Source organism: Sapajus apella, unplaced genomic scaffold (assembly GCF_009761245.1).
Source record: "Sapajus apella isolate SASKATOON/1434 unplaced genomic scaffold, GSC_monkey_1.0 scaffold15, whole genome shotgun sequence".
In the NCBI taxonomy this organism is placed as follows: domain Eukaryota; kingdom Metazoa; phylum Chordata; class Mammalia; order Primates; family Cebidae; genus Sapajus; species Sapajus apella.
Genome location: NW_022436955.1, coordinates 11,257,664 through 11,275,412, shown reverse-complemented (window position 1 = coordinate 11,275,412; position 17,749 = coordinate 11,257,664). Strand labels below are relative to the sequence as shown.

The 17,749-nt window shown below is 44.6% G+C and overlaps 1 protein-coding gene and 1 pseudogene across 6 annotated transcripts in view; one reads left to right on the top strand and one right to left on the bottom strand.

Annotated features, from left to right (window-relative positions):
* The window catches only part of GFOD2 (glucose-fructose oxidoreductase domain containing 2), a 51,047-nt gene that overhangs the window by 16,147 nt on the left and 17,151 nt on the right, over positions 1 to 17,749 (top strand). Inside the window, exon 1 of one of the 6 annotated variants that reach the window (XM_032283748.1) lies at positions 3,077 to 3,115. The exons of 2 other annotated variants lie outside the window; for them this stretch is intronic. The gene's annotated coding sequence lies outside the window, so the exon portion shown is untranslated. Of the gene's footprint in view, positions 1 to 3,076; positions 3,116 to 14,650; positions 14,674 to 14,768; positions 14,809 to 16,944; positions 17,320 to 17,749 lie in introns of those variants that run through there. 3 more of the 6 variants (XM_032283751.1, XM_032283750.1, XM_032283752.1) reach the window with 3 other exon arrangements.
* Positions 6,150 to 6,884, bottom strand: LOC116555831 (annotated as a pseudogene).

Below are 17,749 nucleotides of genomic sequence, written 5' to 3'. Positions count from 1 at the left end.
CTGACCTGTTCGGGGTGCGGATACCAGAGAACTACCATAACCATAGCAGAGTAAGTGAAGGAAGATCGAGTAGAATATATGATCAGTAAGGTAAAAGGAGGAGTGGGTGTGCAGACAGATATCATGTAGGACCTTATAGGTCAATGAAAGAACTTTGACTACAAGAGAGATGGGAAGTTTCACAAAGAACTTCGACTCCAAGAGAGATGGGAAGCCTTTGGAGGGTTTGGACAGAGGAGTGGATTGATCTGACATTTTAATTGTTACTTTCAGTGGTATGTTGAGGGTAGATGGGGAGCAGGGGGCCAGGTAGGGTAGAAGCTGGGAGACCAGTTAAGCTGTTGCAATAATGTAGGAGAGAGGTGAGGGTTAATTGATGGGAGGTGGTAATGAAAGCAGTTGTAGGAGGTGCTTGGATGCAGGGTATATTTTGAAGGTAGAGACTCAGGAAGACTTGTTAATGGATCAGATGTGAAGTGTGAGAGAAAAAGAAGAATCAAGAATAACTCCAAGGTTTTAACTTGAGTAGTTGAAAAATTTGTGTTACCAGTTTCTGAGATTAAGTCATTGTGGGAATAGTATGTTTGGTGGGGAGAAACATCAGGAGTCTAGTCTGGGACATTTTAAGTTTGGGATGCCTATTAAACATCCAAGTAGAGGGCCCAGCGCAGTGGTTCATGCCTGTAATCCCAGCACTTTTGGAGGCCAAGGCGGGCGGATCACAAGGTCAAAGATAGAGACCATCCTGGCTAACATGGTGAAACCCCATCTCTATTTAAAAATACAAAAAAAATAGCTGAACGTAGTGGTGGGTACCTGTAATCCCAGCTACACAGGAGGCTAAGGCAGGAGAATCACTGGAAAACCAGGAGGTGGAGGTTGCTGTGAGTTGAGATTGCGCCACTGCATTCCAGGCTGGGCAACAGAGTGAGGCTCTGTCTCAAAAAAAAACAAAAAACAAAAAAAAATCCAAGTACAGATGTCAGATAGGCGGTTGTTTGCACCTGTCTGGAGCTCAAAGGAGAGGACCTGGCTGATAACTTTGGGGTAATCAGAAATAGATAACATTTAAAAGCCATGGCACTGAATGAAACCACCAAGGGAGTGAATATAGATAGAAAAAAGAAATAGACTAGGGACTGTGCCATGGTTACCACAGTCATCATCAGGAGAAATGAGCAGAAGGAACTGAGAAGTGGTCGGAGAGATAAGAGGAAAATCAGAAGAAATTTGTGTTCTGGAAGTCAGGTGAAGAAGAGTGTTTCAAGGAAGGTGGAATCTGCCATGTCAGATGCTGCTGATAGGTCAAAGTGGGAAGAAGGTAAGAATTGACCGCTGGATTTAATTGTATTTGACAAAGATCAGATAACTGAAGCTTGGTTATTTGTACTGTGATTTACAACCAATAAAGTTTTCAACCATGATACCTGAACACAGAGCGTCATGAGAGAGTTGCATGATTGCAGTTTGAAGTTCTGAACATTTTACTTTTCCCTCCTGCCTCTTTTGGACTCTTCATACTGAAGAAATGCTTTTGGGACTGGTACTGCTCTGGGGAAGGGGAGTGTCGCTAATCACAAATTGGGTTTTTAATGACATTGGGCTGTCGTGTGTTTACTACACTACCAGTGTAACTGTTTGGATTTTTTTTCCATAGTAATGAAGACTCTATTCAGGACCATGGCAATGTGTAGGTACCTCTGCATAGAGTCTTGCAGCTGGGGAGAGAGAGTGAGCTCAACTCTGAATACAACACAGGAAGTGGGAATTGATGGTCAAGGAGCAGGGTAAGGGTCAGTGAATGTCAGTGTTTTTATCATAATTCAGTCTAAGAGTGTGAAACTTTTCTCACATGAAACTCAGAGTGCATTATAAATCTTTCATTGAACACTTTTAAAAATAAGGCTAACTTTGGAAGGCCGAGGCAGGCAGATCACTTGAGGTCAGGAGTTTGAGACCAGCCCAGCCAACGTGGTGAAACCCCACCTCTACTAAAAATACAGGCCTGGCAGGACCCTGTGACTCGTGCCTGTGATCCCAGCACTTTGGGAGGCCGAGGCGGGAGGATCACTTGAGCCCAGGAGTTTGAGGTTACAGTAAGCTATGATCGCCCCACTGCACTTCAGCCTGAGCAACAGAGCAAGCCCCTGTCTCTACAAATAATAAATAAAAATAAAAATACAAGAAAAAAATTAGCCAGGCGTCATGGTACACACCTGTAATCCCAGGTACTCGGGAGGCTGAGGCAGGAGAATCACTTGAACCCAGGAAGCAGAGGTTGTGCTGAGCCAAGATTGCACCACTGCACTCCAGCCTGGGTGACAGAGTAAGACTCTGTCTCAAAAAAATAAAAATTAAAAAAAATAAACATAAGGCCAATTTGACTGGGCGACGTGGCTCAAGTCTGTAATCCTAGGACTTTGGGAGGCTGAGACGGGCAGATCACTTGAGGACAGGAGTTCAATACCAACCTTGAGACTAGCCTGGGCAACGTGGAGAAACCCTGTCTCTACCAAAAATACAAAAAAGTAGCCAGATGTGGTGGCATGTGCCTGTGGTCCCAGCCACTTGGGGGCTGAGGTGGGAGGAATGATTGAACCCAGGAGGTGGAGGTTGCAGTGAGCTGAGATCATGCCACTGCACTCCAGCCTGTTGAGAGTAAGACCCTATAATAAGGCTAATTTATATCCTGTTGAGTCTCTCATAGCACCATTCTTTTCCTTTATAACATTTAATCTCAAATTGTAATTACATATTTATGTGATTATTTGATTGTCTTATCTCTCCTCCTAGACTGCGCACTCCACGCAAGCAGAAGCTTCATCTGTTTGGCTTACTGTAGTACCCAGTCCTTTGCTGAGGCCTGGCTCATAGGCTGTGCTTAATAAGTAATTATTAATCAACTTGCATAAATTACAGATGTTATTTTATACACAAGCACCTAAAACACCTAATCAGCTCAGCTAATGTCAATCTTTTTTTTTTTTTTTTGAGATAGGCTCTGTTGCCCAGGCTGGAGTGAAGTGGTGCAATCACAGCCCACTGCAGCCTTGACCTCTTGGGCTCAAGAGATCCTCCCACCTCAGTCTCCTCTCCTGAGTAGCTGGGACTACAGGTGTGTACCACCATGCCTGGCTAATTTTTGTATTTTTTGTAGAGAAGGAGTTTTGCCATGTTGCCCAGGCTAGTCTCAAACTCCTGGGCTCAAATGATCCGCTCGCCCCAGCCTCCCAAAGTGCTGGGATTATAGGTGTGAGCCACTGCTGTCAGCCCTACAATTTGTTTTTAAATTAGCTTGAGGATCTGTCTCACTTCATAACTAGGGCCCTGACCTCACCTATTTTAGCATGTGTTATATTAGGATAAAATTACTGAAAAGAATTCACCCACAGAAAAACCAAATTCTCAAATAAGTCTTAATTGCATTTCATTTCAAGTAAATGGAATTCTACAGTATGGATATTGACAGTGGTCCTTTGGAATGTGTCTGAGGGGACAGAGGAGTGCAGCAAGTCTGTGGAGGTGCCTCTGAGGATGCGGTGCTCTGGAAGGTGTGGGACTGGCTCTGGGGCTAGTCTCATGGTGAGTGGCCCTTGAGGCACAGTGGAGGCTGACACTAAGTGAGGGCATGTCACTCGTTTGGTGCCAAGTCTTATTGCCCAGCCTGTATAGCAACAACTACAAACTGATACGCACCATTGCTCTACGTATAGCTATTGTTAAATTTGCTTGCTGGAAGTGATATAGGAGAACTCCTTTTTGAACCCTCCCTTTGTCAGTCTGAGTTGTTCATGAGTGGTGAGGACTAACTAACATCTGCAGCCCAGCCACCCATCCACCCAGTGTGACACTGCCCAGGGAAAAGTGCCATCTTCAAATACGCTTAGCAAGTGCTGGGACTGACCAGCCTACGGGGCCTTAGCTTGAAGTTACTGTCTCAGAAAACTTATTCTCTTGGCCCCAGCCTATACTGATGATGTCCCCAAAAGTGAGCTTACAGGGTTTTTTTGTTTGTTTTAAAGGAGATTTGTAATTCACACATATCCACTTAGTTTGATTACAGACCTGAATTTGCAAGGTGTGAACAGGTTGTTCTGTGTCCTTGGGCGCAACTACTTAAGGTCATTAAAAATTAAGGTATAATTTATATACAATGAAAAACACAGATTTTTAAAATTTTTTTGTGAGATGGAGTCTTGCTCTGTCACTAGGCTGGAGTGCAGTGGCACAATCTTGGCTTACTGCAAACTCTGCCTCCCAGATTCAAGCACTTCTCCTGCCTCAGTCTCCCAAGTAGCTGGGACTACAGGCACATACCACCACGCCTGGCTAATTTTTATATTTTTTGTAGAGATGGGGTTTCACCATGTTGGCCAGGATGGTCTCAAACTCTTGACCTTGTGATCCACCCGCCTCAGCCTCCCAAAGTGCTGAGATTACAGGTGTGAGCCACGGTGCCCGGCCAAAAACACAGATCTTAAATATTCAATTTGATGAGTTTTGACAATTGTATCACCATGTAACCAAAGCACCACACAAGATAGAACATTGCCATCACTCTAAAATGTGGCCTGTGCCCCTTTCTGGTCAATTCCCTCCACCTCAGCCACCACTGCCACTGCCACTGCCACCTTCTGACTAGTTTCTCTATAAATAAGGCTGGCTTGTTCCTGAATTTCAAATAAATGGGATTCTACAGTTAAGATTCATACAGGCTTAAACAGTATCCTGAAAAAAAGAAATTAAAAAAAATTAAAGACTCATACAGGCCAGGAGAGGTGGCTCATTATAATCCCAGCACTTTGGAAGACTGAGGCAGGAGGCCACTGGTCGAGACCAGCCTGGGCAACATAGTGAGACTCCTATCTCTACAAAAAAATTAATAAAATTTTTAAAGAGAAAATTCATTAATAGTTCATTTCTGGCCGGGCACGGTGGCTCACGCCTGTAATCCCAGCACTTTGGGAGGCCGAGGCGGGTGGATCACGAGGTCAAGAGATCAAGACCATCCTGGTCAACATGGTGAAACCCCGTCTCTACTAAAAATACAAAAATTCAGCTGGGCATGGTGGCGTGTGCCTGTAATCCCAGCTACTCAGGAGGCTGAGGCCGGAGAATTGCCTGAACCCAGGAGGCGGAGGTTGCGGTGAGCCAAGATCGCGCCATTGCACTCCAGCCTGGGTAACAAGAGCGAAGCTCCATCTCAAGAAAATAGAAAAAGTTCATTTCTTTTTACTGTTTTACTATATTCCATTGTGTGACATCATCAGTTATCTGTTCTGTGAACATTTGTTTCCAGTGTGGGGCCATTATAATAAGGCTGCTGTGAACATTTGTATAATTTTTTTTGTGTGGACTTATGTTTTTATTTTCTTAGATAAATATAAGTGGAGTTGCTGTATGATTGGGTTGATATATGATTAACTATAAGAAACTGTCCGTTTCTGCGGAATCAGGCTGGCTGAATGGAACAAAAGTGGGACTTTTAAAATGTTGCCCTGTAAGAAGAGAAGAACTGCAGTGACAGAGTCATCACAGCATAAAGGCAATCAGGGGGAAAACAATGTAGACCTAGAATTAGCTGTTAAACCAGAAACTGACCAGGTAAAGGACTTGAGGTCAGTGTCACTGTCCTGGGATCCAAGTCATGGCCAAGTAGCTGGCTTTGAAGTACAATCTGTGCAGGATGCAGGAAATCAGCTTGGTATGGAAGATACATCTCTGAGCCCTGGCATGCTCACCCGGGACACAAATGTACCTATTCTAGAAGGTGTTGATGTGGCCATCTCTCAGGGAATTACGCTACCTTCGTTGGAGTCTTTTCACCCTCTGTTTTTTTTTTTTTTTTTTTTTTGGAGATGGAGTTTCGCTCTTGTTACCCAGGCTGGAGTGCAATGGCGCGATCTCGGTTCACCGCAACCTCTGCCTCCTGGGTTCAAGCAATTCTCCTGCCTCAGCCTCCTGAGTAGCTGGACTACAGGCATGCACCACCATGCCCAGCTAATTTTTTGTATTTTTAGTAGAGACGGGGTTTCACCATGTTGACCAGGATGGTCTCGATCTCTTGACCTTGTGATCCACCCACCTCGGCGTCCCAAAGTGCTGGGATTACAGGCTTGAGCCACCGCGCCCGGCCTTTCACCCTCTTAATATACACATTGGTAAAGGAAAACTCCAGGCTACTGGCTCAAAGAGAGGGAAGAAAATTACACTCAGGCCCAGGCCAGTTACCCAAGAAGACAGACATGATCATCCTATCCTAAAGGAGCCTTTTTCAGGAGAGCCTAGTGAAGAAGTCAAGGAAGAAGGAGTTGGCTGTCTTGATGAGGTTTTGCGGGGTGACCACAGAGTGGATTAGCGAGGCCAAGTACACCACCACCATTTGGTTATTGGTCTTTAGATGAAAGGCCTTGACAAACTCCTGTAGGCTGATGACTGGCAGCAGCATGAAGACGTCCTGCAGCTGATAGATGATTTGGTGGTTGGTGGTCAGTTTGCCTGTGGCAATTTTTCCAGGTAGCTTCTGATGTCCAGAAGCTTGGAGTTTGCTCCCTTCAAACCCAGGACCTGGTTTGTGATCCACAGAGAAAGAGTGTGTCTTTGTTATCTCGTAACAAGTGTTCAACTCCAATTTCCTCAGCTTCCTCTGCTCCAGTTTCACTGGTCAATGCTCAAGTGTTTTGAAGGCTGGAGTTTAATCATCATAGACTTCTACTGAAATACATGCTTCTGTAGGCAGGCATAAGTCCTTTGTTTTCATGTGAGTAGTGACCAGTACTGAGCTACAGCAGTATCTTTTCATGATTTCATTGAAGGCAGTCATTCTTGTATAGTTTAGAGCCTTTGTGGTACTACTCAACTATTATTTCTCTGGCATTGACCCTCTTTTTTTTTTTTTTTGAGACGGAGTTTCGCTCTTGTTACCCAGGCTGGAGTGCAATGGCGCGATCTCGGCTCACCGCAACCTCCGCCTCCTGGGTTCAGGCAATTCTCCTGCCTCAGCCTCCTGAGTAGCTGGGATTACAGGCACGCACCACCATGCCCAGCTAATTTTTTGTATTTTTAGTAGAGACAGGGTTTCACCATGTTGACCAGGATGGTCTCGATCTCTTGACCTCGTGATCCACCCGCCTCTGCCTCCCAAAGTGCTGGGATTACAGGCTTGAGCCACCGCGCCCGGCCTGCATTGACCCTCTTAATCATTCTATACATGTTTTCCAAATAATCATGGGCTAAAAATGAGAATTATCTTTGTCATCTTCATTCAAAGGGACTGCGAAACTGAAAAAAAAAAATAAACTGTCAGTTTTCCAAAGTGGTTATACTGTTTTAGACTCCCACCAAGATTGTATGGGAGTTCCATTTGCTATATATCCTCTGCAAACTTTGGAATTGTCTTTCTCCCCTCCCCTATAGTATGGGTCTTTTGTGTGTGGGCCTGCCATCTTTCACTTTACATAATTTTCTTTTTTTTTTTTTTTTTGAGATAGAGTCTCGCTCTGTAGCCCAGACTGGAGTGCACTGGCGCATATCTTGGCTCACTGCAACCTCCGCCTCCCGGGTCCCGGTTCAAGCAGTTCTCCTACTTCAGCCTCCCAAGTGGCTGGTATTACAGTCATGAGCCACCATGCCCAGCTAATTTTTGTATTTTTTAGTAGAGACGGGATTTCAACATGTTGGCCAATATGGTCTTGAACTCCTGACCTTGTGATCTGCCCTCCTAAGCCTCCCAAAGTGCTGGGATTACAGATGTAAGCCACTGCGCCCAGCCTACATAATGTTTTTAAGATTCATGTAGGCCAGGAGAGGTGGCTCACGGCATGAGCCACCATGGCAGCCTGGACAACTTTTTTAATTGAGTGGTTCATCTTTTTATTGTTTTCATTGTAATCCCAGCACTTTGGAAGACTGAGGCAGGAGGCCATCAGGTCGAGACCAGCCTGGGCAACATAATGAGACTCCCATCTCTACAAAAAATTAATAAAAATTTTTAAAAGAAAAATTAATAAAATTAATAATTTAGGGCGGGCGCGGTGGTTCAAGCCTGTAATCCCAGCACTTTGGGAGGCCGAGGCGGGTGGATCACGAGGTCAAGAAATCGAGACCATCCTGGTCAATACGGTGAAACCCCGTCTCTACTAAAAATACAAAAAATTAGCTGGGCATGGTGGCGTGTGCCTGTAATCCCAGCTACTCAGGAGGTTGAGGCAGGAGAATTGCCTGAACCCAGGCGGTGGAGGTTGCGGTGAGCCGAGGTCGCGCCATTGCACTCCAGCCTGGGTAACAAGAGCGAAACTCTGTCCCAAAAAAAAAAATAAATAAAAATAAAATAAAATTAATAATTTAAAAATTAATAAAAATTTTAAAAAGAAAATCCCTCCCCTCAATCTTGGCCCCCCCCCCCTCCCCTCCCCTCAATCTCCCCTCTCCTCTCCTCTTCTCCCCTCCCCTCCCCTCGATCTCAGCTCGCCTCCCTGGTTCCCCTGATTCTCCTGCCTTAGCCTTCTGAGTAATTGGGATTACAGGCTCACGCCACCACGCCTGAGTACTTTTGTATCTTTAGTAGAGATGGGGTTTCACCATGTCGGTCAGGTTGGTCTCAAACTCCTGACCTCTAGTGATCCGCCCACCTCCGCCTCCCAAAGTGCTGGGATTACAGACATGAGCCACCGTGCCTAGACTATTACAGGTACATTTTTTAAAAGCTCGGATGGAACCACCCAGGCTCCATTTATCTATAAATTTCTGAAGAGCTTTCTGCTGCTAATAGGCTTAGGGAGACAAGTAATGACACTTGAAAACACCTGCAGGTAGGGCGGTCATGGTAGCTCATGACTATGATCTCAGCACTTTGGGAGGCCAAGGTGGGTGGATCACTTGAGGCCAGGAGTTCGAGACCAGCCTGGCCAACATGACTTAACCCTGTCTCTACTGAAAATCCAAAAATTAGCTGGGCATGGTGGCACACACCTGTAATCCCAGCTACTTGGGAGGCTGAGGCACAGGAGTTGCTTGAACTGGGAGGGCAAAGGTTGCAGTGAGCTGAGATTATGCCACCACACTGCAGCCTGTACAACAGAGCGGGATTCTGTCTTAAAAAAAGAAAAGAAAAAACCTGCAGGCAATCAAAAGTATTATTGAAGATATACTGAGAGGTATTTAGGATTAATGATGGATACGATGGCAGGGAAAACAACTATTCAACTCCTATAGTTCTCTTTCATCAAAGACCCAGCTAGAAAGACCAGGTGCCCAATGGGTTTGTTTCTTCTGTTCAATTTGAATTATATCCTACGGGTCTCAGAAAAGTACCAGTTGACCATGATATAGTCCATAACTACTGTTTTTTGTTTGTTTGGTTTTGGGTTTTGTTTTTTTTTTTTTTTTTTAGACAGTCACGCCCTATCGACAGGCTGAAGTGCAGTGGCGCGATCCCGGCTCACTCAAGCAGGTCTCCTGCCTCAGCCTCCCGAGTAGCTGGGACTACAGGCACACACCACCACAGCCAGCTAATTTTTTGTATTTTTAGTAGAGACGGGGTTTCACCGTGTTGGCCAGGATGGTCTTGATCTCTTGACCTCGTGATCCGCCCGCCTAAGCCTCCCAAAATGCTGGGATTACGGTCGTGAGCCACCTTGCCCGGCCCATAAACTACTGTTAATAAGCGTTGAGGCATTTTGGAGTAGAGGCAGGTGCCAGATGATGGGAGATATACAACATCAGCGATGTTTTAGCCTGATGCTGGTGATTCCTCAGAACAGTGCAAGAATATCTCATCAAACAAATGATCCCTGAGCACCTGGAAAGAGAACTAGTGAATACTGCAAGGTGTGTGGGTTTATAAAGGACATCATAATCTAACATTTATTAAGGTCTAACTCTTTGTCGGGTGCCTATACACATCTGGTTGTTGGCCCTGTGGAAATCATTATCAGTTCTGACTGTGTGTGCACTTGGTAACAATTTGTTTTTTTTGTTGTTGTTCTTTGTTTTTTGAAAGTCTTGCTCGCCCTGTCACCCAGGCTGGAGTGCAGTGGCATGATCTCGGCTCACTGCAACCTCCACCTCCCGGGTTCAAACAATTCTCCTGCCTCAGCCTCCCGAGTAGCTGGGATACAGGCGCACACCACCATGCCCAGCTAATTTTTTGTATTTTTAGTAGAAACAGCGTTTCACTGTCTTAGCCAGGATGGTCTTGATCTTCTGACCTCATTATGCCCACCTCAGCCTCCCAAAGTGCTGGGATTACAGGTGTGAGCCACCGTGCCCAGCCACAATTTGTTTTTTTTAGTATGCTTGCTGGGTTATTAGTAACCTCGAGGGAAGTGCCAGATATAAATATCATTTATTTAGATGTGAGCTGTGGGGTTTTTTTGTAGCCTCTCATCCCATTGGGCAAAAAGAGAAATGAGAGCTAGTCTAGTTCTGTGAAATTGTAATTGCTGTACTTGAAATCACCAATCCAAAAAACGATGGCAGCCTCAGTTTCCTCATCTGTGAAATGAAGATAATAATAATGACACCTGCCTCTGGAAGTTATAATTGTTAAATAAGATGATACCTGTAAAGAATGGGGCACATAATGTTTACTCAAAAAGAGATGTTGTTATGCTGATCTGATTTTCAACTGACACAGAGTTGGTAGGGACAGTGAGTAAATATCCAAAATGATCTCAACTGGTAAACAGTCACCCAAATTAAACTTAATGAAATTTAGTAGAGTGAAAATTTAAAGTACTGAACTTGGGGTCAAAAAACTAATTTGTACACCCAAGTTCATAGCAGCATTATTGACATAGTAAAATGTAGAAGCAGCTCAAGCATTCACTGACAGATAAATGGATAAGCAAAATGTGGTATAACACACGATGGAATATTATTCAGCTATAAAAGAAAGGAAAATCTGACACATGCTGCAACATGGATGAACCCTGAGGACATTACGCTGAGTGAAATCAGCCAGACACGGAATCACAAGTACTGTATGATTTCACTTATGTGAGGTACGTAGAGTAGTCAGATTCAGAGACAGGAAGTAGAATGATGGTTGCCAGGGACTGGGCAGAAGGGGAAATGGGGAGTTATGTCATCTCCTCCAGGAAGTCTTTTCCTGTCTGTACACTGTTTCTAGCCCCTGTAGTTAATGGTGCGTTTCTCTGCACCAGAGACAAATTTCTGTTGCTCTGCCTGTCATACCATATGACAGATTTGCTCAAGTGTCTGTCTGATCTGTGGAGTTCTTTGAGGGCACAGATAATGCTTGATTCATCTTTTCAGTGTCAAAATCTGCAAGAAATTGTGTTTTATCCTCAAGTCACCCCCTGGTGGTAATTCCAGACAGAAAAGGGCAGAGATGACAGTTCTTGCCAGCTCAGATTTCCTCCTTTAAAGGACATTTCCAGACATTCTGTCAAACTATACCTTCTATATTTATCTCATTTGACACACCTCTTTGCAAGGAGTGCTGGGAAATACAGATTTGTTTTTGTTTTGTTTTGTTTTTTTGAGACCATTTCACTCTTGTTGCCCAGGCTGGAGTACAATGGCATGATCTTGGCTCACTGCAACCTCCATCTCCCGGGTTCAAGTGATTCTCCTGCCTCAGCCTCCTGAGTAGCTGGGATACAGGCATGTGCCACCATGGCCAGCTAATTTTGTATTTTTAGTAGAGATGAGGTTTCTCCATGTTGGTGAGGCTGGTCTCGAATTCCTGACCTCAGGTGATCCACCCACCTCAGCCTCCCAAAGTGCTGGGATTACAGGCATGAGCCACCTGCATCCAGTGGGAAATACAGGTTTTAACTCTGCACTTACAACCCCAATATTATAAAGACTATTGACAGGAAATAAAGCTTCTTAGGCACTTTCTGCCGTGGCCCTGACCCCTATACAAACTGCCTTCTGAGTGAGTGACCTCTGAAGTTATGCACTGACTCCAGAATTCCCAAGATCTGATTTCTCACACAGAGTGAGGTAGAGTGATCCTTCTTTTACTATAATTCTGGCTACTGGCTGGGCACGACGATTCACTCCTGTAATCCCAGCCCTTTGAGAGTCCAAGGTGGGTGGATCACTTGAGGTCAGGAATTCAATACTAGCCCAGCCAACATGGTGAAACCCCATCTCTACTAAAAATACAAAAATTACCCAGGCATGGTGGTACATGCCTATAATCCCATCTACTTGGGAGGTTGAGGCAGGAGAATCGCTTGAAACCAGGAGGCAGAGGTTGTAGTGAGCTGAGTTGACGCCACTGTGCTCTAGACTCGACGCCAGAGTGAGACTACATCTCAAGGAAAAAAAAAAATCCTGGCTACTTTCGTGATGATACTCTGTCACTTGCAGTTCTTGGGCCTTGTAAAAGAGTGTAGAGCAGGGTCAGCAAATCTTTTCTCTAAAGGGCCAAACTATAATTTTTTTTTTTTTTTTTTTTGAGACAGAGTCACTCTGTTGCACAGGCTGGAGTGCAGTGACATCATCTCTGCTCACTGCAACCTCTGCCTCTCAGGTTCAAGTGATTCTCATGCCTCCACCTCCTGAGTAGCTGGGATCACAGGCACACACCCTGAAGCCTGGCTAATTTCAGTATTTTTAGTAGAGCCAATGTTTCACCATGTTGGTCTTGAACTCCTGGCCTCAAGCAATCTGCCTGCCTCAGCCTTACAAAGTACTGGGATTACACATGTGAGCTACTGCACCGGCCTCCAAATTTTACATATTTTAAGCTGTATGGGCCATATGGCTTCTGCTGTACCTACTCTGCTGCTGTGGTACAAAAGCAACTGTAAATAAAGGAGTAGGTAAACAAATGGGTATGACTGTGTTCCATCATACCTATAAAACTATTTACAAAAACAGTCATCAGATTGGATTTCTTCCACCCCTATGATAGGCAGTGGATCATGGCGTGTAGTTTGGCAGAAGCTGGGATGTACACAGTAGATACACAGAAGGTAAGATGAGATTCAGCCAGTCTGAGAAAGAACAATTCACACAGCTCAGCTTCCACACCAAAGTCTCAGCAGTCAGGCCTTTTGTGTTCCATGTTTCTCTTAAGGACACTGCAGTTTCTCAGTCACTAAGACTCAGAACTTTAGTGTCAGTTTTTTTTGTTTTTTTGTTTTTAGTGTGTGGGAGTTCATATTTATTGAAGTATAATTTACAGAACAGTAAAGTTTACCCTTTTTGTATCAGTTTTGACAGATGCTGTCATATAACTGCCACCCTAGACAAGATACAGAAGAGTTTCATCACCCTGCAAAAATTCCCCTGTGCCTCTTTGTTGTGTACCCATGGTCCCAGTTCCAACCCTTGGCAACCACTGATCTACTATCTGTCCCTATAATTTTGCTTTTCCATTATGGCATTTAAATGGAATCACACAGCATAGAGCCTTTGAGTTAGGGCATCTTTCAGTTAGTAGAATGCATTTGAGGTTTGTTCATTGTAGCATACATCCATAGTATGTTCCTTTTCATTGCTGAGCAGTATCCATTGGCATTGATAGACTGTTTATCTGTTCACCAATTGGATATTTGTGTTGATGACAAGATGTGGCAATTATGAATAAAGCCCCTGTATAGACATTCACACACAGGTTTTTGTGTGAATAAGTTTTCATTTCTCTTGGTAAGGACTAAATCTAGAAGTAGGATTGCTAGGTTATATGATAGGTACCTGGTTAACTTGATAAGATGGCAAACTTTTCCAAAGTGGCTATATTATTTTACATTTTCACCAATAATGAATATTTGCTTCCTACCCTTGCCAGTATTTGATATCAGGTTTTCTGAATTTCAGACATTGTAATGTGTGTGGTTGTATTGAATGTATTAATTTGTATTTCTTTCTTTCTTTTTTCTTTTTGAGACAGTGTCTTGCTGTGTCGCCCAGGCTGGAGTGCAGTGGTGCAATCTCGGCTCACTACAACCTCCGCCTCTGGGGTTCAAGCGATTCTTCTGCCTCAGCCTCCTGAGTAGTTGGGATTATAGGCGTGCACCACCATGCCTGGCTAATTTTTGTATTTTTTCTTTTTTTTTTTTTTTTTTTTTTTTTGAGACGGAGTTTCGCTCTTGTTACCCAGGCTGGAGTGCAATGGCGCGATCTCGGCTCACCGCAACCTCCGCCTCCTGGGTTCAGGCAATTCTCCTGCCTCAGCCTCCTGAGTAGCTGGGACTACAGGCACGTGCCACCATGCCCAGCTAATTTTTGTATTTTTAGTAGAGGCGAGGTTTCACCTTGTTGACCAGGATGGTCTCGATCTCTTGACCTCGTGATCCACCCGCCTCGGCCTCCCACAGTGCTGGGATTACAGGCTTGAGCCACCGCGCCCGGCCGTATTTTTTCTTTTAAGTAGAGATGGGGTTTCACCATGTTAGCCAGGCTGGTCTCAAACTCCTGACCTCAGGCGATCTGACCGCCTTGGCCTCCCAGAGTGCTGGGATTATAGGCATGAGCCACTGTGCCCAGTCTTAATTTGTATTTCTAATTAATGCAGTCTAGGGACTATTGATATGGTGAGCTATAGTAATTTATTTTTAATTTTTTTGAGACAGAGTCATCCACTGTCACCCAGGCTGAAGTATAGTGGTGCAATCACAGCTCACTGCAACCTCCACCTCCCCGGCTCAAGTGTTCCTCCCACCTCAGCCTCCTGAGTAAATGGAACCTCAGGTGTGTGCCACTGTACCTGGCTTTTTTTCTTTGTTTTTGTAGAGACGGGGTTTCACCATGTTCACTAGGCTGGTCTTGAACTCCTGGTCTCAAGTAATCCACCTGCCTTGGCCTCCCAAAATACTGGGATTATAGGTGAGTCACCACACCTGGCCCTTTTATTTATTTATTTTTTTAGTTAAACATTCTGCTATCCAGGCTGGGTGCAGTGGCTTGCTCCTGTTATCCCAGCACTTTGGAAAGCTGAAGCAGGTGGATCACTTGAGGCCAGGAGTTCGAGACCAGCCTGGCCAACATGGCGAAACCCCTTCTCTACAAAATAAAAAATTAGCCAGGCCTGGTGGCACATACCTGTGGTTCCAACTGGCTGAGGCACGAGAATTGCCTGAACCCAGGAGGCGGAGGTTACAGTGAGTCAAGATAGTGCTACTGCATTCCAGCCTGGGTGACAGAGCAAGACTCTGTCTCAAAACAAACAGACAAACAAAAAACCCCCACATCTTCCTATCCAATAGTAATTGATTTTAGAATGTTAAGCCAGCCTTGCGTTCTTGGGATTAAACTCCTCTTGGTCATGGTGTATTGGTTTTGTTTTATTTTTATTCATTTATTTATGTATTTTTTAAAGTGATGGAGTCTTTCTGTGTTGCCCAGGCTGAAGTGCCAGTGACATGATCTCTGTTCGCTGCAGCATCTGTCTCCTGGGTTTCAGTGATTCTCCTGCCTTAGCCTCCTGGGTAGCTGGGATTACAGGCACATGTCATCATGCCCAGCTAATTTTTGTATTTTTATTAGAGACAGGGTTTCACCATGTTGACTAGGCTGGTCTTGAACTCCTGATCTCAGGTAATCTACCCACCTCAGCCTCCCAGAGTGCTAGGATTACAGGCAGGAGCCACTGCGCCCGACTGGTGTATTGTCTTTTAACACATTGCTAGATTTAATTTGATAATATTTTGTTAAGGATTTTTAACTGTGCCTAAGTTTATAAGAGGTATTGGTCTAGAGTTCAGTGGTTTTTGGTTTTTTTTTTTTTAATTTGGCTCTCCCACCCCACTAATAGTCCCAAATTCTAGTGATAACTGTGTGGTCCATTTCATTCCCTCCATTAGCCCCTTCTTATGTCTTACTTGATATCCTAACTGGCTCTCTGTGTCTAGTGTTTTCTAAACTCTATCCTACCTACATCTTTCTGCCAAATTAAAAAAAATAAATTCATCTTTCTGCCAAATTAAAAAAAATAATACAGGTGTGAGCAGTGGCTCACACCTGTAATCCCAGCACTTTGGGAGGCCAAGGCAGGTGGATCACAAGGTCAGGAGTTCGAGACCAGCCTAGCCAATATGGTAAAACCTATTTCTACTAAAAATACAAAAATTAGCCGAGTATGGTGGTGCGCACCTGTAGTCCCAGCTACTTGGGAGGCTAAGGCAGGAGAATCACTTGAACCTGGAAGGCAGAGGTTGCAGTGAGCTGAAATCATGCCACTACACTCCAGCCTGGGTGAACAGAGAAAGACTCCATCTCAAAAAAAAAAGAAAAAAAGGAAAAAAAGTTCAGTGGTTCTTATTGCTTACCTACATTTGTCAAGGTCCAGGCAGGAAACTGTCAGTGTACTCAAAGGGTTAATTAAAAAGCCTTTAATGAAGGGATTATTCACAATAGTGTGAATTGTAAAGGAAACATACAAGGGATGGTGGAGTACCCAGGGACTGGCAAGGTAGTGTCACTACCCCACGTGCAATGAGGGAGTGAGGATGTGTCACTGGAACCCAGCAAAAGCAATGGTCATGGGAGAGGGGTCCTCCAAAGGAGCTGTGAGTTTGTTAAGGAGCACAGCTCCTGCCAGAACCACGTCCTGGCAGGGAAAGAAGGCAGAGAATAAACACCTTGACCTTTCTTCCTGCTTGCTGATCTCTTCTTCCTGGTGCTTTCCCATGGCTAGACTCAGATGAAAGCTAGAGGCTGGGCACAGTGGCTCACACCTGTAATCCCAGCACTTTGGGAAGCCAAGGCAGACGGATCACCTGAGGTCAGGAGTTCATGACCAGCCTGGCCAACATGGTGAAACCCTGTCTTTAAAAAAAAAATAAAAAAAAAAAAAAAAAAGAGGGCTGGGCGCTGTGGCTCACGCCTGTAATCTCAGCACTTTGGGAGGCCGAGGCGGGCGGATCACCTGAGGTCAGGAGTTCAAGACCAGCTTGGCCAACATGGTGAAACCCTATCTTAAAAAATAATAATAATAAATAAATCTTTAAAAAAAAAAAAAAAAAAGAACCAGAGGACCTGGAGCCCAGGCCTTTAGAGACTGACCTTCTGACTCTGGAAACAAAAAGCAGGGCATACAGGATCAGTTAGGGAAGGAAGGGGAGACCAAGAATACCTAGCACACCCACCTGACAAAGTTTAAACTCCTGAGATTAACACTTCACACCACCAGCTCTGGCTCCTACTTACCTTTCTGACTTGTCACCCCTGAAATTAGGACTTTTCATCTTTTTATGTCCCACAGCATCCCTGTTAGCTCCTCGGGAAAAGTGAGACACATGAATGAATTATTATTGGTTTTGAACAGTGGATCAGAGGCGAAGTCACCACCAGGGTGGATACCAGAAGGAATTTCCCTGGCTCATATTCATCACTAAGGTTGTACCACACATGTACATGTTACAAAATGACTTTTTCTTTCTTGCTTTTGTAGAAGCTTAGAGAAGCGAAGTAACCTGCTCAAAGGTGACCTGCTCGAAGTTTCATGCTGGTTGTAGCAGGTCGTTCACACAGCCAGACATGAAACCCTGGGAGAGTTACCTCGCCCTTTTGAGCATGCTTTCTCATCTGTACAACAGGGCTGCATGGACCTAGGGACAAGCTAAACACTGGCTGGCTTATTATACTCCGTATTAGCTCAGGATTATGACTGTCATATTTCTATTTCTCTTTTCAAGAGACATCTAAGTCAGTCATAGATAGTTAATAGATATCTTTTTTTAAGAAAAAGAGGCCGGGCGCGGTGGCTCACGCCTATAATTCCAGCACTTTGGGAGGCCAAGGCGGGTGGATCACGAGGTCAAGAGAT